The 20112-nt window shown below is 41.0% G+C and overlaps 1 long non-coding RNA gene across 6 annotated transcripts in view; it reads left to right on the top strand.

The window, feature by feature from the left end:
* Window positions 1-4229: 4229 nt before the first annotated feature.
* Window positions 4230-20112, top strand: part of LOC102062819 (uncharacterized) — a 119868-nt gene continuing 103985 nt past the window's right edge. Inside the window, exon 1 of one of the 6 annotated variants that reach the window (XR_012580061.1) lies at window positions 4230-4749. This is a non-coding gene — a long non-coding RNA (uncharacterized LOC102062819). The remainder of the gene's footprint in view (window positions 4750-20112) is intronic. The other 5 variants (XR_012580060.1, XR_012580059.1, XR_003381972.2 and 2 more) reach the window with 5 other exon arrangements.

Raw genomic sequence — 20112 nt, 5'->3', positions numbered from 1 at the left:
GGATGCAGCCCAAGACAGGTTGGTCTTCTGGGTTGCTGGTTCACCTTACCAGCTTGTGTTGTGCTTTTCATCAAGCAACACCCCCAAGCTTTTTTCTTCAGGGTTGCTCTCAATCCATGATCAAAAATTAAGTGTGTAGAGTAGAGATGGAATGAACCCTCTAGAGGAACAACATTCTCTGCACTGTCTGTTCAAATAACATGGATGATGACAGTCTCAGACTAGAGGCTTCAATTTTGCAAGCCTGCAGTTAGGTGAGGTGAACCCTATCTAAACTTAAAATTCCAACCACACAGTATCCAGAGTAGCACTTTAAATTATAAATATGGCTGAGTTAAACCTGTATGCCTATTGAAATACAATGGAAGAGGTCCATAAAGAAATTTTGGAATTAGCAATCTACCCAGTAGAAGCTGAAAAAAAAATCATCATCCAGTGATCAGATATTTACAGGTTGGTTTGTTTTCTTTTTTTTTCTCTGCAGATCAGTCATTTACATGAATAGCCCAAAAACTATAATCTTGTTTGTCCCCTTCAAACATGATCTCTTTAATCCTTTAAATTTGTTTTTAGGAGCAACATTAGTTCTTTCCGATTTTTAATGCAACTGGTGCTTTGACTAATGATTTAATTGTTTAAACAGTTCAAGAATGTAAAGACTGCCTCTAAGCTAGGCCTTATTTAATGAACAGCAGGAACAAAGTTGCTGCAATATAAGTTAGAGAATAAGCTTCATTGGGGTGAGATCAGCAAGTCTCCTGTCCACCTCAGCAGTCTAACCATTGTTTTCCGTGAAACAAGTCCTGCCATCTATACTCAAAATTTAATCAGGAGAAAAGACACAGTAACAGCACTAAGAGTGTGTTCTGGCAGAGCCCTTCATAACCTGAAGCTGTTTTGCTTTCCTGGCAGTATCGTGCTCCATTTTGCTCAACATGATGATAAAGCTCTGCAAAAGGCAGCGCTGTCGATCCTGAGGAAAGCTGACCCAGATCCCTGTCTGCCCACTCTCAGGAGTGTGATGAGAAGGCTTCACTCATTGCCTTTACCTCTCTTTTCAGAAGGATAGCAGCACAAGAGAGTTTTTTGGAATTAAATGTTATGCATTATCACTGTGCTTTTAAGCCATATCTTCTAAAATGCCCTGCCCATTTCTTTTCAGGTGACATTGGCCTCTTCTTCCACAAAACCTCACCCTGTTTTATTTCCCTTCCCTACCCATATTTCTTCTTCTCTGCATCAATCTCTTGCCACAGTGACAGTCTTCTCATTTCTGTTAATTGAACTTTGATGGTGACTAAATAAAGAAAATATCACTGTGTTGGTGTACTGCTGTGCACTGTTTTGGATAAAAATACACTTTTTTTCTTTCTGCTATTCAATGCTTCTTTTATTTTAGTGCTCAGTGCTGTCATCTCTCTGCTTGCTTCCTCCAACATGATCTCAGTAGAAAGCAGGAAAGGCAGTTAGCTTTTAGCTCAGGATGACCACACAAATACATAAAAAGAATGAAAGCTTAGTTTCATAATATGGGAGCTATTTTGTTCTTTTTCTCAGAATCAGAAGTACTGAGAATTGAGAATTACAGAGCAGGTGCCATTCTTCTCCCTGACTTGCTGCAAGCTGCAGTTTGTTGGGCTTTTAAGTGACTCTGTGATTCTGCATGAGTAGTTCATGATAAAGGAAGTGATTCAGTGTCCAAAAGTCCTATTATCAAGAATGTACAACCTGTTAAGTGCCTGCTACTAGATGAAGATAGTGAATTTGTGAAAAAAACTCAAACAAAATAATCCTGCCTATGTTGTAATTAAAAGCACAGGAGATAATGTGAGTGGCATGCATTGCTTGGGCTCTCAGCTGTAAAACAAACACTATCTTCTGCTTTATTGCATGATTTATTTCATTTTTATCTGCTTAAAAAATACTCATTAGGGACGAGCTGCAGGAGAATGACTTTTGGACAGCTATGGGGCGAAATGAACACACAATGAAGGGTGACCTTTCAAAGGGGGATTATCTATAAATAGCAATGGTTATCCCTCACAGCCTTCTGACATAAGCCTGCTGGGAGTATGAAAAAGGAGACCCTTTCCACCAGTTCCTTCAACATGATTTTAGATTGGCACATGACATGTTTTGGCCATGAATAGCGGAGGAGAATTTGCAAAGGGATCAAGCAAAAAGCCTTAGCAGCTGTCTGGCTGTCGATATTCCCCTGAGTTTAAAAATTAGCTCAGAGCTTCCTTCCACTTTGCCCATGAACAGTGGCACACACCTTACTAGAAAAGTATATTAAGATTTAATGTTTAAAATATTTAATTTTGGGAGCTCATTTATTAAAAAAATTAACTATATCAGTTTTTAAAATTAGCCAAGCAGTGCCATCAGAGTTTATTCAAATACCAAAGGGCTTTAGGATCAGACTGCAGTTCTTAACTACTGTTTTAACTTCTTCTTTGCACCATGGATCCATCAAATCCTTTATTTGGAATGAGGAAGAATTGGTATTTCTGGCAATTTACTATTTTTAAAGAGAAAGAGGTGAGTGAATTTATCAGGAAAAAATAATGGACTATTCTCTTTGTAATGCATGTCCTTTGTTTATTTGCCATGTGATATTGCCATAAAATAGCATTTCAGAGATTTTAAAGTTTTCATATGAAGGATAATCTACAAAGGGAGAGTGCACAGAAGATCATAGTTTTAAATAGTCAGATATGATCAGTGCCTGAACACTTGTGTGTTTGTTGCATGCTTGTGTTTTAGGATGCATCCTGTGTGCAGCAGCCCTTCTGCCCACAAAAGGCAGAACTGCACTGTGTTCCTAACTCCTGTGGCCTCATGTATTTAGGATAGTTATTCTGATAGAAACAAAGCCTAAGCTGCTTGATTACTGTTAGATGCATATTGAATGATTACTGTGTTTATCATCACTACTATAATGATGAATATTAATGACCAGGATCTATACAAAAAATTGAGACCATGCACTGCTGTTGGTAAACATAGTAAGAGGCAGTCTTTGTTTGAAGGCATTTACAACCTAAATAGACATGCAGCAAGAGGTGTTATTATCTCCTCTTCACAGATGGTGACCAAGATAAACTGACATGATGTGCCAAGGGATATAGGCAAATGTGAGGGGGCAGGGAGGGGGTGAGCCAGAGCTGAGGCTGGGTTACCAGCTTGCCCTGGCTGTGACCACTCTCCCTCCTTGCACCCGCTGCAAACTGAATATGGGCTTCCCTCTGCCTGCAGACAGGCAGTGCATGACAAGCAGCTTCCTCCCCAGCTCCTCCACACACAGCTCGGCCCTCATAGTTGACTTCTGCCCAGCGGTGCAAAGTTCCTGTATACCCAGGAAGTATTTGTAAATGGTTGGCTTCACAAAGGAGATTTTTCCATTCTGTCTTGCAGATGTTGTTTTAATGCACACTTGACAGTTGATTCTCTGCTTTAACATCATGATCTGGAAGCTGTTCACTTTGGATGTTTACAGCTGTTCTTGGGTTTAACAGCAGTGCTTCATTCAAACCTTTCCACAGTCCAGGATTCCTCCCTGAATTTATCACGAGGAAATGTTGCCTTTAAAAAAATTAGGATTCTTACAGATGGGTTAGTGAAAGGCATTATATAATACAGTGCTGGCACTAGAAACAGACTCTGTGACCCAGAAGATGACTTCCAGTCCTGTGTTACTGCTGCCTATGATACAATGACTTATTTTCAGTGCAACACCACTGAGCATTGCAAGTTCTCATTTGACATGAAATCCCCTGAATGGTGACAGTGAGCAGATCACTCTCTTGTCATTGCTATCATGTATTTATACTCCGATGCAGATCCAGTTTAGGGTGGGTGTTCTATTTTGACCTCTCCTACAAGGACAGCTATAGAAAATGATTCCTGTCCTGAACTGCCAGGACAACAGGAAACGTTAGCAGACACTAAGTGACAGTTTACATCTCCTGGTTGTCCTTCCAGCATAAAATTGAGGGTGTGTTTATCATGTAGTTATGTTGCTGATCCACTCTAACTGGCAGGTTAGTTTTCAAATGTGTCTTATAATGTGAATCTTGTTTCCATGTTGGAGTGCTTCCACATTACTGCATGAAATTTGAATGTGTTGAAATAATGGGAATGCAGTGGTGGTGGTGGCTGGGAGGCAGGGATTATGTGAAAGCTTTCAGGATGCTCCTAGCAGTGCATTAGCCAAGGGATTTTTATGGGCACAGAGGCACAAAGTAACCCCTCTAATCCCTTTCTCACTGGCTTACAGACTCTGAAGAAGCTTAATAATTACAGAGGAATGCAGTCAAAGTGTTTTTAAGGACATATGTGCAGAGGCTTATTTTAGTCATTTCCTAACAGCAAATGCACTGGCGGATTCTCAAGGAGAAATCTGGGCACAAATTTTCCCTTCTCTCAACCCCCCAACAAAAAGATGATTTACGCTTATATCAAAAAGAGGCTTAACCAGTGTGGAGCTGAAAGAATATTTCCCAGCCTGTAGGATTATGCTTTTCCACAGCCACACCACTTACCCTCTCCTTCTGGTGAAATACAAAGTGTATCCCTGTTCTGCTGAGCCTCCCAGATGGGCTTTTTTTTTTTTTTTTCCAATTAAAAGGCCAACAGAAAGCCTGCACGTTCCCTCTAAAATATTATCCTATCCTTCTGGACTATTTCACCTTCTCTGAAGTCACTGGTTCAGCTGATGGTGACTCCGCTGCTTATGTGTCGTTACCCGTAAGTATGTCCCTAACTGCGTACTAAATATATGCATAAGAAGGAGGTGTCCAGGAGCTGTTTCTGTGCTGAGCTTTTAGTTTCACAGCTATGTCATTTCTGGAGGAATCTGTGCCTGAAAGAGAAAGATATGGTGGATACTCTCTCACTCCAGAGAGTTTTTGTGATTTTTTTTTTCCTCTGAGAATCTTTCCTAATTGAAAAATTATGGCATGGATTGCCCCTCAGTCTCCTTCAAAATATAATCTCCTAAGAAATCTGGGCACAAAAAGCCAACAGTAACTTGAAAAGTTTTTTGAACATTAATGGTAGAAGAAGATAGGAAATGTTTTATGGTGCATGCTAATGCAGTGCTAGGTATCCCACTGTTGCTTGGAACATAAACTGCAATAAAAATGAAACAAGTTATATCTTATTACTGCATTACTAACTAAAATGGCCTGTTTTCTCGGCTTTATAGCAAAGATGAAAGTTAGTCCATGTACTTACCATTTCTCTACTTGCCATAAGACAGTCCCAAGGCCTGTAAATTCATATAAAAATATATGAGATAAGAATTAGCCTCATCTGTCTTGAATTCTTCTTCTAAAATTGCATTATTCTGCCTGCACCTTAACTAAAGTCTTGATCCTTTTCTGCTAGGAATGCTAGGAACAGATTGCTCCTGTTAGGATTGCAAATTAACTGCAGTTTGAACCCTTAGCATTTGCTATGCTTGATCCAGTTTACTGAATGTGAAATTTTGAGATGAAACAATGTAAACTAATCCTTGATCTGCTTTTGCTGTTTGGATATTAAAAACCCCGTGGCACTTTCTGAAGAGAGGGTGTTTGATGAAGTGACATAAACTTGATTTTTCTTTCCTGTGGCCTCAAGCTTTTTTACCCTAGGGACACTAACTCTCATTTTGCATACTGCTTTCTCACCAAGGGCAAGGCTGCCTGGTTCAAGTGGTCCAATTAGTTTAGATTTGAGCTGACTCAGCAAATCTCTGCTTTCAGGGTTGGACTCTAGATACCAAGGCAAAGCAATGAGCACATGTTTTCCAGCACATGCACAGATCCTTGCTCATGAATGTGGATGCCACTGACCCACTGGCACCCTCTCATGCTGCTTTCTCTTGCTTTGCACAAGACATGCCAGGGACCTTGACAGCAGCATGAGAGTGCTTCACCCTGCAAATGGGAAGGTCTCCTTCCCTATGTGGTGGTTGCCCATCCATCCTTCAAACAGAGCTTTAAGGCTGTCTGAGTATAGACACACTCACAGCATCTTCAAAAATGTTTTGTGGATGGCACACAGTGACCTCACAGTATTTGAGATGGGCAGGTCAGTGCCAGTCCAATTAACACACTCCAGCTCATGATAATAGTGTCCTACAGACTCTTAGAATGTGCCATCTAAAAATTACTGACTGAACAATATTTCTCTCATAACTAGTTATGCAGACTTTTGTGGAATGACTTTGTATGAGCCCAAGGGGAATAATCCAGCCTTTAATATTTTTATTTGAAGTGACCAGATAAAAAAACACAGAAAAAATAAAGTGAGGGATTTGGATCTTAGATGCCATTATCCCAAGGTGCTGGATGTAATCTGGTTTTATTCTCTTTGAATGTTTCTAGGAAAAGCTGCTTCCTGAGTAGAAGAAACATGAAAGATCAGGAAAGTGACTAACAGCATGGGAGCCTTAATGACACCTATCAAGTGCAATGGCTGAGAACATCAGGGCTTGTGGCAGGGATAACAAAATGGGCTGCTTAGCACAATAACTGCCAGCTATTGCTTTTCAGGCAAATGACTGGGACTTTGGGATGATTAGTCTATAACCAGAGGAGAGCAAAAACGCTAGACAGGATGAGAAAGGGATTGTGAAAACCAGGAAATAAAACCCTCAGACAAACTTCCTATAAACATGAATTTCACCCCCAAACTAGTCAATTATCAAATTTCCTCCTCATGTATGCCAATAGAGTCAGCACATTTGTACTAAGTTAAATATATTCTTTTATATATATGTAATTGTTTGATCATGAGTTATCCCTCTTTGGCAGTAAAATCTATCTTTTGCTGCTTGAATATCCCTTCAGGGTACCCTACTCTGTACCCTCATGCTGTCCCATTGGCTTTATTGGTAGAAGGGACTAGAGGTGTTATTTCATGAATAAATGAAAGCGTTTGCAGCAGAAAATCACCACTGATGACAGCTGGTCATACTGAAATAAATGTCATCCATAAACTCATCCATTCCTGTGGTGTCTATCTGCTGCAGCAGAGACCTCATGTTACAGGAGGAAAACAATCCAAAAGGCAACATGGCATTAAAATATTGATGGAACTATGTTAATAGGAAGTGAAATGCATATTTAATAAGTGCCTAGATTCCTTTCATGTTTACATGTGACACCAGATAACTCAGGCTAATCAGAGTGAGCTTGGGTCAGACCTTGTGAGGGACAGACAGTCCCTGTGAGGTTCCAGACAATGCATGGGGATATCCTGTTGTAGCTGGCTTGAATGTGTTTTTGGTGCCTTGACCAGAGGCAAGGAGCAGGGCACTTCATGGCTTGAATCCAGGTTCCTGCTGGGGACACTGTACAGGTAGCTCCCCTCATGTGGTGTCTTGAAGGACCCATTTCCTCCATGACTCCCTCCACTGTAGGGAGCACAGGCTTTGAGAAGCTGCTGTTGCAGCTTTCTGTGGGCTGATAGGAAGGCTGGAAGATATTACTCATTGTGGCTGCTCACCTGGAAGCTGGGAAGTGGCAGCTTCCAGGCTCCTGATCCACTGCAGCAAGGAAGTCCCGTCTGCCCAGAGAAAGCATCTCAAGGGGTAAGACAAAAAGTTCACTGTGCCCCAAGCATCCCTCACAGAGACAGGTCAAGAACAACATAACCCAGGCTATTAATGGCAGTGAGTTGTAAAAGCCTTGGCCTCTGTGTCATGGAACTGTGCTTGTTACTACAATGCACTTTATAACCTGCGATTCCACCTTGGGCTGCTCTGGGCCTAAACACCAGGGACAGTACAACCGTGTGTAAACGAGTGTGCACAGCCCCAGGCTCTGTCCTCACAAAGGTGAGAGCTGTGAGCAGCTGTTTGGTTTTACAGACCTGACACACACCTTTCAGATACCTGCCCATAGATTCATAAGCCTTTGAATTGCAAAATTGTTCTTTGTGTCAAAGTACATAAAGAGCCCCATGTGTGCCAGTGTATGTGTGGGTATGTGCGTTTAGGTGCTTGCTCCTTTATTTGTCTAAAACTTATAGCACTTACCAACAGTACCCTGTACGTTTTTGTTAATGCCAGCTCTTTAGCTCTCATACCCAATGTTTCTGGGGTAAGTAATAAAACTTAATTGCCACAGTGAAAGAAATTTTCTGTGCTTGAATTTTGATAATATAATGGCTTAATAGAAAGGTACTTGGAAATAGTGACAAACCTTGTTATGAATGTCATCTGTTGGTGACTATGGTGAGTTGTAGATCTCTTTTTAGTCTTTATCACAGCACTATTATATCCAGTTTTTCCACTGGAAACTGTATGTTTCCTTCTAATGAGTTAGTTAGTGATGAGAAAAAAATCCCTGGTAATGAGAAAAAATTCCCTGGTTAATGAGAAAAAATTACCTCAGTTAAAGGAAAGGAGTATTTTCACAGAACCTGCACAAAGCTGAAGCACATTAGGCAATTATTTGTAGTACATTACATCCCAGGCAAGGCAGACTTGCAAAGCATTAATAGTTACACAGACTGAGCCAGAGTGATGCTTTCATTGTAAACGTACTCCATGTTCTGGCACATCGTTACACCACAACTCTCTGAGGACAATTGAGTTATCACAGAGTTCCCTTGGGATGTATTTGGTGATTATGCTGGTTATAAAGAACTTTAGAGAAAAATAGAAATATCATGGTCAGGCCAGCATTTACATATATTGCCAGTTTGCCATTTATAGACTACTAAACTTGGGTTTGATCTGTTACACAGCAGGTTGCTGTTTTATAAAATATTAATAGAAGAACTCTTCATTTGTCATAGAAATACTAGGAAGTAACATGACATCAAAAAAAATGAAACCTAAATCTGAAGACTGGGAAACTTCTTTAGGTCCACCTTTTTGTAGGATATTCAGGAAGTATTGAGAAAAATCTATGAGAAAGAATTGAAAGTGCAGGACTTTTGAGAAATCAAGTTACTCAGCCAGTAATGCTTGGTTTAGAGTCTTTTCTGAAGTGAAGACAGCACTTTACAGTGATATCTAACATGTGTATGGAAACAGAAAAGCAGCTACTAAAAAGGGGCCCACAGCAACATTTCAGCTATCTATTTGGCATATTGAGATGTACAGAAGTAACAAAGTAGCCTATACAAAACACTTCCAAATGAGTTAGAATGGTAAATATACATACAATTGGGAGTATTCAATGCTAAAGACATATTGAAGTTGGGAGAACTATAGAGCAACCACACTGTATTACATGAAGAATGCCACTTTGGATCTCTTTCTATCAAGTAAACACCTGCAATGGAAAAAAAAAAGCATCTGCATTTGTCTCTTGGATTTCTCCTGTTTTATATCCTGGGCCAGGCTGCCTCCAGTGGAAGAGGCAGGGGTGACAACACCTCAGGAGGAGGCCTGATGACTCCACTGGAGGACATTTGGCAGTTTTACACCTGCAGCCTATTGCCACCAGCCTTTTCTTGAGAGGCAAAGATTGATCAGAGCAGTGGTAGCAAGGACTGTTGACCCGGCGGATGTCCCTACACTGCCCTTATATAGACATTCCCAGAAAGGAGCTGAGATGCCTTTTTTCATGGATTTCCTTTGCAAGGCAAGGCTAAAAGAGAGAAGACATCTTCCTATTCTTCCCTCTTCCTCTAATCTTATCCCAATAAAAGACCTGGTCCCTGACAAGGTCAGCGGGGCATGAGGAGTCTCCAGCAGGATGGAGCACCAGGTCTGTACGCAGAGGGGCCTGTCTATGTGTTGGTCATGAGAAAGACTGGCTCAAATCTTTCTGGGGCTGAGCTGGCTGCATCCAAACAAAGGGTTGCATGCACTAATCTTCCTGAATTGCAAGTGTTGGACAGTATTTTACTCACTGGAGCTCCAGTTCAGAATAGTTGGTGAACTAAAATGGATTTTCTGCTAAGCAAGACATTGCTGAGGCTGGTTTTAGAAGTTTGAGAGGTTTTTTTCCTCCTGAATAAAAAAAACCAACCCAGAAACCAAAAACCAAAAACTCCCTCCAAGACAGCTGTCTTTGGAGGGATCTGTATTCAATATTAGAAAGCTGCACAGCTGTGAAGTCTGGATGCTATCATAAAAATTGAATAGCAGAGACATGGCATTGCTGAAATACAACCCACTTTGTAAGTGTGCTGGGTGCTTAGAATGTGCATATCGCACAATAAATGTGCTGGTCTTGTCTTCAAAGCAGGAGCACCAATAGGCCTATGGAGCTGATTTAATGAGATTCAGGCTGCCCTCAACAGCTGAAATATTCAGTTCAGCAAATGGATATTTCAAATGTAAATATTTATATGGGCCAAGGGCTCTTTGTTGCTTGCTATTTTGACATTTTCAAATCCCTCAGCTTTACTTTTGTTAGAGAGATGGTCTATTTGCTGATGAGAAGAACAAAGATCAGTGACTAGTTATGCAGAAATGGTGTTATTATCACAGAAAAATACCACTTCTCCCAATCCACAAAGCTTTGATTCCATATTCTTCAACATGATAACCTGTACCTTAATGGAAATAATGCAGGTTGTAATAAGGAAGTAAAATAGTAAAATATAGAAACAACTAATTTGAGGTCATTGTTGGATGGAATTAATGATTCATGAGGATGTTGCTTGCATTTGACTTTCACTACAGAAACATTCCCCAGCTGCTCTTATCAGCCACTTGTTGTGTTCTGCTGGACTGGTATTTACCCTCAATACCATTGCTATTGCAATTCTTCACTCATTTAACAGTGGGCTAGCTTTTTGATTTTCTCCCAGTTTAGAGACTTAGGAGATGCTTAGGAAATTGGTATTTTAGCTAGAATTATTGCTATTATTTAATCTCTAAAGCCTTAAAAATAATATTACAGTCCTAATGTTACCTATATGAGCATGTCTTTTCCTTTCTGTAGCTAGGTGTGAATGCCACTGTCTATTTTCCCTTTTCTGTCTCCTCACACCTTGCCTACTCTTTCTACTTGCTATGCTTTCTGCTTTCCTCTCCGTTCTTTTCCAGATTTTGGGTACTCTGCTGCTCCCAAACAATGTGTCTCTGCCTCTTTGCAACCAATTTACTCTCTACTGACTTTCTCCTGGTCTTTTTCTCAGTCTGGTTCCACCAACTCAGCTCCTCAAGTAAAGATTCTTAGTTTGGCCTTCGCCCCACTCAGTGCTTAGTCTGTTTATTCTTATTGCAGCAGTGGGAACTGTTGAATTATATATAACTGCTTCTTGGAAACTTGAAACAAAGATTGAATGTTTATCAAATCACTCTTTGGCAGATAGCCAAATTTAAATTCATGTCGCTGGACTTCTTCCATAGATTGTTTTCTACAAAAATAAAATACCAATCATTTTTCTGAGGAACATAAACATCTGGAGAATAAATTCTTCCAGGATGATCAAACAACATATAGGGTGTTATGGCCTTGTTGCTACCTGCCCAGATGAGATAGGTCAAATTCTGAGAATATTTATTTTAGTCCACTTAAATATTTAGGTCTTGAGCACTGCTGGCTTCTGACTTCTGCTTTTGATAAGGGACATGTTGAGGCATCATTATTAGTATTTGGTTGCATTCACTATCCAATTCAGAAATTAGGAGTTAAACTTTCAGCAGGAGTCTAATTATGATTCAGATCTGGAGCTGTATTTGACTTTCAAACCAAAGTAGGGTGAAATTCTTCCCTGCAGGATTCCTTCCTCCAGTCTCCAATATCCTGTGTGCACAGACCTCTGCTCATTTCCTTTGCTCATCACCAAATTCTCATTCCTGGCATGAGAGTCTCCAGGCTTTATTATATTTAAAAAACTTTGGAATATTATTTTCTTAAGCAAAAACTGAGCTACAATAATTGCTGGGGAATGGAAATTTCAATGATATAGCTGTACAATCAGGCTGCTGTGAAAGTACGTGTGAGGTCAGGAGCACATAGATGTCCTAGAAACATCTGACATTTTAGGACTGTGAATACATGTACTGTAGGGTAATGAGTGTAATACAGAACTCTGGTGTAATTGCAGAACTCCTGCTAACCTCTTAAAAGAGGAAGCCATAGATAAACAGCCTCAGTTCTCCTCTAGTCTCTCCAATTTTCCTCAGTTTTCAGATATGAAACTTCATTTCTTAGCACTTGGACCATGACTAACAAATGCCTTTTTAATGGAGGTAATTGATTTTCCACATGGAGCCAATTAGATATTGTGTTAATAGCTTACAATACTCTCAGGTCACAACTTGTGTGTATCCTCTGATGAGAATGGATTGGGATATGCTGGTGTGTTTGTGAGAGTAGTTCTCTGACCATTAGGTGCATCGTGGTTCAGTTTAATGAAAATTTCACTTGCCCACCTTCCCTTGCCAAAGATTAAGTAAGCTTTGATCAGCATTGCTCTCACCAGGCAAAACATTCCTCAAAAATATTCTTTCCAGGTCACTGAGAAGCTCATGGAGAAGCTTCATTTTTTTGTATGTACTTTCATATATTTTCCCACATGTGCATTCACATGTACATTGTAGCTTGCCAGGTGCCCTGAAAGAAATGTTCAGTGACATTTTTTACCCAATTAGACGTAGCAAAATCTTGACTTTGTAATGACTTCACCATCCTTTACCACTTTTTTGAGCTAACCACATTCACAAAGTTCAGAAGCTGATAGCTTTTTATCATGTCCTAAAGTATAAGCACAAAGATCTTGAGTTCTTCTCTTGGGCCCATAAATGTATCATTGAAACCCTTTTAGGCACCACCAAGTTCAAATACCTTTTGGAATATTTGGCTTAAGTAGCACTCTGCCATCAGATATTTTGAAGTTTATCCCCAATATCAAATTATCATATGTTTAACCAGTGGTGTTTTCCCTTTGAGTTATTGCACTAATTCTGTCCTGCATCACTCAGCCCTGATGAGACACAGCTGGAGTGTTGGGTCTGTACATCAACAGGCACATTGAAACAGGGGCCTGACTTCAGTGAAGGGTCACAAAGATGGTTGTGGGATTGGAGCATCTTTCTTAAGAGGAAATCCTGAGAGAGTCAGGGCAACTCTGCCTGGAGAAGACAATGCTCACAGGGATCTTGTGAATGTGTATTATATACCTAGTGCTATACTGGTAGGACAGGAATAAAGAAGATGGAATGAGGCTCTTCTCAGTGGTGCTCAATGAATGGAAAAGAGACAGTGGGCACAAAACATTTAAAATAAGAAAACACTTTTTTACTATAAAGGTGATTGAACAACAGGACCAGTTTGCCCAGACAGGTTGTGGTGGCTCCATCTTTGAGGGTCTTCAAGGTCTAAATGAACACAGACCTGAGCAACCTATTGTGGTTCACTTTGCTTTGAGCAGAGGTTGGAATTAGGTGATACCCAGATGCCCCTGCCAAACTCAACCATTATGTGGTTCTGAGATTCTCTCTCACACTCCTATAAGATTCTAAATTTTTTCCCCTCGTTTTGCAGGCTTTCATGGTCTGCTTTTTCATTGCACACTGGTATGATTTGTTTTGTCATAGGTCACATCCTGAGTACCATTTGCTGAGTAATTTTATTTCTTTCATATCTGTTTATGCTCTTAAATAAAATTTATATTATTTTTGATAAAGCTTTCTGTTTTGTTTTTTTTTTTTCTTACTGAGTTATTATTCTAATTATTCTATTGACTGAACTCATTATTCTACAACTTGTTCAGTGCAATTTTCTGACTTCTCAATGACATTTCCTTTTGCTTGCATGCATTGCCTGGCTTGGTTTTATGGTATGCTGTGCCTGGACATTTGTATGCATAGAGATACCAAAGCTTTACTCTGTCTTAGGTCCTGCAGTCCCACAAGGATTTCCAAACAAACTCTTCACATAGCACTTTCTGTACATTTGGATAGGAGAAAATAGCCCTGTATTACTATTACTACCTAAATAAACCACACCCCTCTATCTGTACTAACATTCATTAATATGAGGAAATCAGAGATTTATCTTACTCTGCCTCAGTTTATCTCCCCAGCAGTTTCATTGTGCTCTAGGCAGTCACCAGTCCCTGCCTTCCAGTACCCGGGAAGCCCTTCTCAAAATACTTTAATTTAATCAATGTTATTGATCACATATGAAGTAATTTTCACAATGCAGTCCTTCTGAAATTGAATTGGAAACTAGATTTGGCTCATCCTTGCAAAAACATGTTTCACAGCGATGACCAGCATAACAACATTTCATCTTCTGATCCCCCTCTCTCCTCCACTCTTTTTTTTTGGCCGGGGGTGTGGATTGGATGGAAGTGGATACATATGTACTGCGTGTCTTTTTTATGCTACAGATGCTTCTGAAAATGAGGGGTTTTCTTCATTTTCTTCCTTAATATTAGCTGACAACAGAGCAAAATGAAGAGGAAGAGCCCTTCTGAGCCGTGGCAGCTGATAATTACCTTGCTCTGCACAGGGCTCTCCATAACCCCAGTGTTGTGAGAAGTGTGCTTGATTAGAGTGTGTAAACCTGGCTCGGTGTGAGAGTTCTGCTTCATTAGGAAAAAAGAGCTGCAGTGCTTTTGTTGATCTTATTTCCATTTCCATTTTTGCCCTCACATGTAAAGTTAAACTACCTTCATGCTCAGGTAGCTGCCAATCTTTTGTCCTTGGAGAACTTTAGAGGTAAATGCATGCCTCCATGCATTTACCTCTTGTAAATACTTGTAAAAGTAGGTAGGCTGAGGAGAGGATAACCTCCAGGACCAGTAGATTCTCTCCAGAAAAGAAAATATAATGTTGTGATAGGATTTCTCTGGGGAAATAATAGTGCTTATCATTTGAGTGTGTTTGCTTGTTCCATCTCTGGAGAAAACAATCCCAGCTGGAAAAAAAAACCCCCGATGTCTGTCCCAGAGGGAAAGAGGTGTGATCTCCTGGAATAGGCAGTGACTGAGTACAATGATGATGACCAGAGACTTTTAATTTAGAAAAATGGATACACTGTGCTCAACAGCCTGGCTCCAGCTGGGCGCAGAGAGAACCATGGCACTCCAAAACACTCTATTAAAGTAAGTAGGGATTTTGGACATGAAGGAGACTTAGCTGGAAGGACTGTTTTCACAACAGAGTGATATTTGCCAGGATACTTGTTTTATTCTGTCAATGATTAAATATTGCTGATTTGTCAGCATTTCAGAACACATATAATGACATTTGACAGGTATCTCCTCTCAGCCCTGGCATTGTTCTTCAGGACTTCGCAGTGAGCATGCAGCCCTATGAGCAAAGTAGAGAATTCATCTTGGACAGGAAAATTACTCATGCAGTTTTACACCTAACTGCAGGTTTGGAATTATTTGTTCTTTCATGGTCTCAATGTTCAATCCTCCATGAGTTTGTGAGTGTAGCTCCATTTGCAGGGTGCAAATTTAGGGACAATTAGGGTGTATGTACACCTTGTGATACAGCAAGGAGATCCACGGGCTAGGACAGTCTGGGACTAGTGCACACTTAGTACAGTGCAGTCAGCTTGGGGTGGAAGACTGATTATATCCTCCTGAGATCATCTCACTTCCATCTAATTCAAGCACAGATGGCAAGTGAGGGTGGGAAGTAGGAGGAGTGAGTATCTCCCTTCAGGTAATGTCGCTCTCATGCTCAGATATGAGACGTGTTGCTGCCGTTTTTTGATGGCTGTGGAGTCCTCATGGGGTCAGGGCAGGGTACCACCATGGCTGTTGCAGATCCAGCTTGGCTGACACGCTACTACTAGTGTAGAAATTCCTTTAGCTTTTCAGATCTCATGCCTGTGTTACACAGACTGTGCAGCAAAATAGTTGTTCTGGTTTCCTAAGCCATGTCTGTCTTCAAGCTGATATTCTAAATGCTGCAGTTCACTTCATAGTGATTTTCTGGATGGTTTTAAAATATGTAGTTATGAAAACCTGAGCCTAATTATTTCCTCATTTATATCACTAACTTAAAAAATCTCCTCACAGCTATCTGTGCAAAAGTAAAAAAGACTGATCTGAATTCCAGAAAGTGTGGACTATTTATATGACCATTTATTCCACTCTTAGGTGTTCCTTATAGTGATGGGGCTGCTGTGAATTTGGTTATACTGTGCTGCAGCCTATGAGGCATGATAGAAACAATGAAAGGGGATAACAATTGTAAGAGAGTAACAGTTGTTACTCTGCCAGCTATGCATGTTCCTTCTGGTTACCTGCACTTTTGTGGAGCAATGCTGGTCCTCCCCAATCTGGTGTATTTCCCTGGTGCCTGTGTAGTCAGTAATTTCCTCTTTTTTAATGACAAAGATTCACCACATCAAACCTATTCATAAAACTACTCTGAACTGCATAATTCTGCTTAAATGAAGTCACTAGGGAGGAAAGAATGGTTCATGGTATTACAACAGTGAGAAGTGCACAAAGAAAAATGAGTTTTATTTCCACTAGTGGTTAAGGCTTAAAGTAAGATCTTTCCTATTACGCTGCTCATGACCTCCTTAGATCTTGTCTCAGTCATAGTGCAGGGAATGGAGTATTACCGTGTTGGCTCCCAAGGGACGCTTGAGTCTTAGTTACCTTTTAAATTAACTAAACCTTTTGGAAAGATTAAACCATTCCTATGCTATTGTGTTTCATCTGGTCATTTTATTGTTTTAGTTAGCATTTTATGTTTTACTACCTTTGGTCAACATTTTCCCTGGATCAGAGCAGTCATGAGGACAGCTCACCACAACAAACTCTTCTCTCCTTTATTGCCCTAGTACAGTCACTGGTGAGGTTGTGAGCAGCACACTTGTGGCTCCCAATGTGATGTCTTCTGCCTTATAGTCAAATGTGCTGTTTTCCTAGTACTGAAGATATTTGTAATGTAAAGGGAGCTGAAGATGTCTCAAATCCTTGAAATATTTTAGTCTCTTCTTATAAAGGAAATGTAGTGCAGCCCTTGATTGCATAACATATTTTATTGGCCCCATGCTCTGGTTCTTAGGTAAGATTGACTGCTTTGAATCAAGATCAGGCAGGGAAGGCATATAGGCTCAACTGGTTTTGTAAGGCCATTTTGAGGCTTTTCTGAAGCTGTGTCACAGCCTGCCTCATATATTCCTATAGCATTCTGAGTTTTTTCTGTGCTGAAGCCTGCTTTCACTGTGCCCTTCCAACCTGTTCTGCTATGCTTCTATTGCATCTGGGGATCAGCATGTCACCAGCAGAGCAAACTGCTTCTTGTCTGCATCCTCTTTCCCCTTGGACACACCATCCTCTACACAGTAGGCTAAATTTATCTAAGACTCATTTCTATAAAAGCAGTTTCAGCCATCCTAGATTCTATTTGAATCTAGGATGGCTGAAACTGCTTTCATAGAAATCAGATGTTCCCTTTTTTTTTTGCTTTTTAAAAGTCCCTTTTTGAATTCAGGGTTCAACAGCAAGACACTTGTGCAACTGCAAATCAGCTTCAGTACATACATTTCTATGTCCTCTTGGGCTGGCAGTGCCTTGTGGAAGGAATTATCAAGCTTTGAGAGAAAACTTTCTAAGCACAGAGTGTCTCTCTGCTTCCAGCTGATTGTATGGGGGGGGGGTACTAAACTTGGCACCTTATGATTATTTCCCTAGCGTGGGAATGAGTTAAAATCTGATGTGCAATTAAAGCATCTGATATTTCAGCAATTACCTCAATTTGATAGGTAAAGCATTAACAGTGCTTAGGTAGGCAGCTATGTGAGACCCATGGCCACTGGATAGTATATCTAACAGTGTCTGTGCTCCACACTCAGGTATGTCTCCATCGAGAGCTAAAGACACCCAGGATATTTGTAGCTGTGCTAGTCTGGGTCTGGGAAATGGTCTGGTTGTGGTTAGTGAGGGCAATTTAGCCTGCCAAGAAACAGGGAAAGATTCACAATAAGATTTAATGGGCAATGTTTGTATTATGCAGGTAAAAACCAATGGTACCTCAGTCAAGTACAAATGAAATGAGAGAGTGTTGAATCAGACTTTTTTATTTTTAAACATGGGAAACAGACACTGGAATGTGTATGGGAAATGCTGCAGAATGTGCTATGGCCCAGGAATCTGCAGAAAATCTGCTTTCATATTCTGGATAGCCTGTTAAGGTAGGAGAATTAATAGCATTAGCAGTCTCTGACAAGATACACAGCTTTCAGATTTCCTAAGTGGGTGGGTGTTAAAGCAAGGTAGATGATGGCAGGATGATTTTCAGTTCTAAAGAGAGCACCCAGAACTCCAGCAAACAGCTTTAACAGCTCAAAGAGCTTGTTACCAAGATGAACAGCAGTGCTAGGGCTAGGGAGGACATATGGGGAAGGGAAGGGAAGGGAAGGGAAGGGAAGGGAAGGGAAGGGAAGGGAAGGGAAGGGAAGGGAAGGGAAGGGAAGGGAAGGGAAGGGAAGGGAAGGGAAGGGAAGGGAAGGGAAGGGAAGGGAAGGGAAGGGAAGGGAAGGGAAGGGAAGGGAAGGGAAGGGAAGGGAAGGGAAGGGAAGGGAAGGGAAGGGAAGGGAAGGGAAGGGAAGGGAAGGGAAGGGAAGGGAAGGGAAGGGAAGGGGGAAAGAAATATCCTGAAGATTACCATCAGTGTCTGCCTGAGATTACTGAAATACAAAAGGATTACTCGGCTGATTCAGCTTCACTTGATGTTGGGCACCTCCTCCCCTGCCCTCCCTCACATCTGATCTCAGCTCTACATTTGAGAGCATGTGTCAAGCACAAGGGAGTAAAGCTGTGTAATATTTTAGTCACAGTCTGTTTCTTTGCAAAAAGTACAAGATATTTTGAAATGGAAGCATGTCTCCTGGAAGCACCTTTTCCCTTCCTTATCCAAACCACATTTACTTGTTTCCTAACATTCATAATCTCAACTCAGGTCAATCTAATTTTAACCATAAAACTTGCCCTACTTTATCTTCTTTCCTGCTGTTTGGTAAACTCCCTCCTTCACAAACACAATTCACATTGCCGTAGCAATTATGGTCTTTTCATCCTCAGCATCAAAACCATGTAGTCAAATATTCTTTTTCTAAAGCTGCCACGTGGTACGATGTGAACAGCAAGCGTATGTCATATTTAGTTACAGTCCTCCCTCTCCAAAAACATCAAATGTTAGTAGGTAAACATTTAAGGTATCAGAGTAAAGAAAACTGCCTTTCAAGAGCCCCTCTCCCTGCTGAGAGGGAGCCAACTCCCCAGATACCCCAGCCTGTGTTCCTGGCTAGCTTGAGGCACTGCTGTTGGATGCATCCCCATCCCTTCTGCAGATAATAGGCTGAGGAAGGAACACCTAGTAAATGCAATTTGATTTGGGATGATACCTTTTAATTTTTTTATTTCCTTAGCCCGGCAACAGCATGCATGATGAATCTGTGCTGGCACATCTTCCTCTTGCTGCCACCCCCTCTTTGTCTGTTCAATGTCCTTGCCTATTCCTGCCTTAAATGGGTCTGCAGCATCCCATGTATAGCCTCTTCCTTCCTCAGTTTTTGTGTGTCTGAAGTCACCAGGATGATGGGACTTTATTCCTGGCTAGGACTAGGTTCAGTATTTCTGTAAGAGCTGGTCTTCTGACTAGTCCAGCTCTGGACCTGTTACCACAGAATTTTGTCAGTCACTCTCCACAGTTACAGCATTAAAGTAGGAATGTGCCATTTTTCATACGTTATTCCCTGGCTGCATTAGCTCATCTATATTTTAATCCCTGTTAAAATGGCTTCTTACCCCTAGGAGACTTCTTTAGAAGTCCACTCTCTGGTGGTTGGAGCTCCCAGACAGGCTGCACAGCAATGTGATAATGCAATGGGGCTCTGTCCTTTCTGCCACTGGCAGTCTGGTGGAAACAGGCTGTTTGAGAGACCCTTCACATATGTGAGTCAAGTATGAAATCTTACTGACTGCAGGCACTATATGTGGGCCAGGTTACAATTCATCAGCAAAACAAGTTCTGGACAAATGCCTCAGATTGAGTGGTGTTCCTCATCCTCACTTATTTGTGTCAAAACCAGCAGAAGACTCGGAGGTGGTGGTTGCAATCCCACGGGCCTGAATCTGGGTGAAGATGGACAGTGATTGGTGCCAGGTGGGCTTCCTGCACTGCCAGAGATGCCCAGGCATCCTGAAGGGCCCACATGGCATATGAGG

The sequence above is a fragment of the Zonotrichia albicollis genome, chromosome 4 (genome assembly GCF_047830755.1).
Source record: "Zonotrichia albicollis isolate bZonAlb1 chromosome 4, bZonAlb1.hap1, whole genome shotgun sequence".
NCBI lineage: Eukaryota > Metazoa > Chordata > Aves > Passeriformes > Passerellidae > Zonotrichia > Zonotrichia albicollis.
This window is presented reverse-complemented; position numbering and strand designations above follow the sequence as displayed.